Source organism: Thalia democratica, chromosome 7 (genome assembly GCF_965202585.1).
Source record: "Thalia democratica chromosome 7, ktThaDemo2.hap1.1, whole genome shotgun sequence".
NCBI lineage: Eukaryota > Metazoa > Chordata > Thaliacea > Salpida > Salpidae > Thalia > Thalia democratica.
Window position 1 is genome coordinate 21,916,827 of NC_139171.1, and position 6,000 is coordinate 21,922,826.

Consider the following 6,000-nt stretch of genomic DNA (forward strand, 5'->3'; position numbering starts at 1 on the left):
ATTGTAATAAAACACATACATTTAAAGACATTTCAACTGCTATTGAGATATTATGACGTCATAAATACACAAAATGTGCAAACTTAAGCTGTAAAATTGAAGTTTTTTACTAATATAAAAAGCAAACTCTTCTGCTGTTTTTACTTTTAGTTTCTTTAATTGTGAATGTGAAATATGTTGATTCAGTTAGCCATAATGACATTACTTATTTTATGTCACTTCAATTGTATATTAATATAGATATAAAATACATTTTAAATCCTTTACAGTTATTAGATATTATAATTATTGAGAGCACCTGACTAAAAGTAAAAGAATTAGACCTATTTATCGTAAAAACTGCATGTAAATTTATCAAAATTTATATAATTTTAATGTTAAACATAAAGACTTTTTCTTTAATAACAAAATAATTATTTATTTGTATTAAGTTGCTTTTTAAATTAGCTTAAAGTATGTTTTTTTTTCACATTACTATTAGTTTAGGTTCTAAATGTATTTTACATTTAAATTACATAAACTTAATTTTTTAGTTTGATCAAATTTTTTAATTTTCTAACATGAAAGCTTTTAGTTTTAAACTCAAAAAGTGTTATTATTTTGTTTGCTTGTTATAACTGCTACTTACAAGACGTAGCTCTTAGCAAGGTGTAAACTTTTATCTATATAATATATAAAAGCTTATACCTTGCTAAATACTATATTATAGATATTGAGTTGATATTAACTATTATTTAATTTATTGTTAATTGATAAGAAGTATAAACCTAAAGCAATTTTTATGATAAACAGGTATAATTATTTTACTTTTGGTCAGTTTCTCTTAATAATCACAATATCTAATAACTGAAAGAGATTTAAAATGTATTTTATATCTATGTCAACAAGCAGTTGAAATGACATTACATTAGTAATATCTTTCTGGCTGTCTGACTCCACAAACTTTACAATCAAAATCAAAGAAACTAAATGAAAAAAAAGCAGAAGAGTTTGCTTTTTGTATTAGAAAAAAACTACAATCTTACAGACAAAATTTGCACATCTGGTTTATTTTTTACGTCATAAAACATCAAAAGCAGTTGATATGTCTTTAAAAGTATGCCTTTAGTTTAAAATTTTCATTTAAGATATACAAAACAAGTTCAAAACATGTATAAGTGACTTTGTTACTACTTTAGTTATAAAGTCAAAAAAATATGTGATTTTGGGACTGAAATTAAATTTTTAGGCAGCAATTTTTTTCTTCAGGGTCTTTTTTATGAAGCCAAAATCTATCTGAATCATATGTCTAAATGTGAATATTACAATATGAAAAAATGTTGTACTCACCAGTGGCGTAGCGTGGTATTTGGTCAGAGGGTTTGCAATTTTTTCAAAAAATCCCCTAAATTAAATTTTTTAGGCCGCAAATTTTTCGGGGTCAATTTTATCGGAAATTTAAAAAATTACTAAAAATCTATCTCTTACTTCTTTTTTCAAGCAATCTTCTTCAAATTTTAGAATTTTTTTTTTAAATTACAAAAAAAAAAAGTCACTTATGAATTTAGATAATTAAAATAAATAAAAGTTTTATCAAAAAAATTAAAAAAAATAGTTTTTTTCTTTAAAAAAAAATTTTTACTACAAATTTTTAAATTCACAAGTAAGGTTTTTCTGTTATTGTATAAAGATTAAACTGTTAAAGTTTGAAGAAGATTGCTTGAAAAATGAGGAGGAGATAGATTTTAAACAAACTAGCCTTTTTTTGCTGTTTTAGTTTTTCCTTACAATAGGTAACCTAACATGCGACCCGACTTTAACTGGTCATATCTCAAAAAATAATTCGATTTTTTTAAAACAATAAAAAGCATCTTAAAGCTTAAAAAATATTTCTAATAAGATCAACTTCTAAAAACATAAAGTAACCCCCTATGGCCTTAAACTACAAATAATTAGTCAACTAAGTATAACAACTATTACCTCAAAGAGTTTTTCTCTGTGCAATTTCTAAATAATGTTCAATATCTATTTTATATCAACAAAAGAGAATTGTATTAAACTCAAAATAACTCATACTTTTAGTTTGTTGCAGCTTTTAGTATACTATCTTTATCTTTTATATAATAATGTTAAACTTTTGGTATTATAATTGAAAATTTTAAATTTTAGTATGAGAAATCTAAAGAGCTAGTTTTTTTAACTTCAACAATTTTACCTATATTACAATATAAAACTGTAAAAATAAATCTTAATAAATAAAGAAAATCTGAAATATAAAGAAAATTAAAATTAAAAACTTCATACTACTTGAACTGCAGTCTTGAGTAATAGTAATATCTTGTGTTGGTCTGCTGTTTTTCAATTCAAGCTGTTGAACTTCAGATAATTTTACTACCTGACATATTTTTATACTTGCAATATTTAATACAATATTACTTTGCGTATAATTTTAAATAACAATCTAAAAATTAATGAAAACAAATGTTTACTTTTTCTTTATATTATAAAACATATTTTACAAAAAAAAAAAACAAAAAACAATTAACTTTGAAGATATCAGGATTGCCTTGCCACTCTTTGAATCAAAATAACTGTCCTGAGTTAGTTTAAAAATGTCATGTGTCATCATAAGTATTTTAAATTTTTTTACAGAATTTTTTTTATTGTTTTTAAACTAATAGAAACTAAGATTTATAACAAAGCTTTTAAAACAACTAAATAGACATATACTAATACTAAAACAAGTCTATCCTTTGTCAGCCTGAGCTTAAAAATACTAAAACCATTCAGAGTTATCATGATTTTTACTGAGTCATACTAAAGTTATCCAAAACTTCATAAAATCCCGAGTTATCCTGAGTGTGTGGAAAGATTTTACAAAATGTTTCTGATACAAAACAAAATGTTTGAAAGATAAATTTTTAAAGGTCAACTTTTACAATGCTTTTAAAAATTCACAAGAAATATAACTTTTCACTTATCTTAAAGTCAGTTTTTCTAAGATCTTTAAAAAATAGCATTTTTAAATACTACAAACAGTTGGTAGAAAGATTTTTTTTTAAATATCATTTAAAATTTGATTTAAAACAAAATAAACTTAAATTTAAAATTAATCAATTATGTCTTTTAGATTAAAAATTGATTATAAAAAATTCTGTTTTACAAGTTGCTACAAATTTATTCATGATTTGAAAGAAATTTTAATATAACTTGCTACAAAAATTGATTAATTTTCAAACTTTATGGCTGATAAAATAACAAAGTTTGATTTCATTGTTGTCTTAAAAAAAACAAACTTCTTTAAAAAAAATTTAAGTTTTGTTAATTTAAACAATACTTTTTGTATAGTGAGATTAAAACTGTAATCACAGTATGAACTGTTTGTTTATCATTTGTTTTAACTTTTTTTTTCTGTTTTGTGTTATTTTTTTCTTTTAAATTATGTTGTTAGTATTTTTTATTTTAATTATCAATTTATTTTTATTTTATTAGCAGTTGTTTATTGCTATTTTTACTACAGTTTATTTATTCTTGAATCATTATCACTATAAAACAGGTTTAGCTTTATAGTTTGTTAACAAAATGTTAGCATTTGTCCATCTAAAAAAATCTGTCATAAGGTTATACTACTGCGGTGCACTAACTAGTTGCGTGCTGTTTAAGTCTAAATTCTTATGAAGTTAATGAAGTTATAAAATTTTTCCTTATGGAGTTTTCCATCAACATCGGTGCGCATTTGCAATTATGCACCGAATCAGTATACTGGGTAATTTCCCTAACTTGTCACTAATTGGTATTCGAAATTTCGTTTTACTTTTTGAATAGTAAAAAACATAGTTGAAAAAGGAAAATTAAGCAAAAAAAAACCAACAAAGGATAAAGATATTGCATTTTATTTTTACTTATTTTTTTATTGGGTGGCACGCATGCGCCAGCGTCCCTCCCCACGCTACGCCCCTGGTACTCACTAGTCCTTACCCCTAGGTTTAAATGTCTGTATAGTTGCAATAAAAACTAATGTATGTTAGTAACTACAAAACTAGTTTGAAATAAACAAAAAATAGCTATGTACATATTCAAAAGTTTTTTTTTTCTAAAAAAAAGTTATGCGTAAAAAATTATATGTTTAGTGGTTTAAATTAGTCACACTAAAAACACATTTTTTTATGTTTAGTGGTTTAAAATAAGTCACACTAAAAACACATTTTTTTAATTATTAATAAGCACTGGTTGATTTAGGCTAGATATTTAGCCTCAAAAAGTGGTAAACCTGGTTAAAATTGTGTTTATTTTTTTCTTGATTTTTGAACAAAACATCAATAATGAAAGTATTGCTTCACAGTATAAATTACTACGAATATCTGTAAGAATAAACAAGCTTTTCTTTTTGATATAAAAATGAAATTTGTAAAGATCTTCATGTAGTTATTGTTTCTTTTAAAACATTATTTAACTCTCAAACTACCTGATGGTGAAGTTTTTTTTTTGTTTATTTTGATAAGAAAGTAATTAGCTAGGAAATTTTTCATCAGAATATTGCAAAAACCTTGTAAATGAAGATAAAAATTTTGTCTGCTTAAAGAAGATCACAAAAGGTTTAGGTCACATCTATGAAGCGGGTACAATCATTTTTGCAGAGCACAAACAAGGTATGTTTTAGTATTGATATTTCTAATAATAGGTAGGTGTCAAATAGGCATGAAGGGACACTTTTGCACAAAGAAACTTTTGCACAGGTTGAATATTTTATTTTTTTGTATACTGATTTTATTTTTTTATTCGGTTTTTTTTTTACTATCACTTTAAACCTTTACCCTTGGTCGATAACTTTTTTTTTTGTTTGTTAAATTAGTTTAATCATTTTAATATTAGTTTTATTAAAAAGTTTTATAAGATGATATTTGTTGTTTATTTTTACCCTCACTGTTACCCCTCACCCTTACCCTCTGTAGGTAATTTGTTTTTATCCTTTTTATTTATTTTTTTTTATCAACTTATTGTTCTTGTTTATTTATAATAAATTTATTAATTATTTTTAATTTCACTGTTACCCTTAACCTTTACTTTCAATAGGTAACTGGTTTTTTTTTCCTGTCTGTTTTTTTATTAACTTATCTATTAGTTTTTGAACAACTTAGTCCTTTTTTTTATAAATTTACTTTCGTGCGAAAATGACCATTTGTGCAAAAGTGTCTTCGTGCACAAATGTCTTCGTGCATATTTGACCTGTTACCCTAATAATAGTCACATAGTATATTTCATAATTGTCAAATATATAGTTGCCACAAATTTTAGTTGTACTAAAAAGTTTGTCTTTCTTTTTGATTAACTTTATGAATAGTTGTAAATTTCAGTGTTCTTCTAACCTAATCTAAAAGAAAGACATAATAACATTTTTTCGCAATTCTGGTGTGAGTGTAAAAATACACTTAACAACTCAGTTATCGTTTTTATTCTTAAACAGAATAACCTTTCAAGTTAACTTTTTTTTTCAGACTGCTTCCAAGAGTCATGCAGAAGATACACTGCTGCAGTGTATGCTGAAAATCAAAGAGTGTTGACTGGGCTCCAGCGTTGCGAGACGTACAATCCGCACACCATACCGATTCCCATAAGTTCGTTCAACTTAATGTTTTCATGTTCAGTACACACTATAAACATAAAATGTGAATTTTTTTCGGAGTCTTGTTGTAATGTAACGGTGTCTCCCTTAATATTTGCTGAGTCAGCAAAAAAAAATTTCTCATATTTATTTTCAGTTTGCATTTATTCAAGTTTAATATATTCTTAATATGTTTAATGTTAATATAGTTGGTATTTAATACATTTGGGTAAGGTGGGTTAGGGATAAGATTATAAATAAAAAATAAGTTAAACTAATTTTAATTTTGCTGACTCAGCAAATGTTAGGGGAATCACCGTTACATTAAAATAGGACCAGGCCATACGTTGCCAATTGGTAGTTTTACGTGAACTTCAGAAGTTTCCGAGTTTGAGAAAAAAATCATTGTTTTTCTTTAG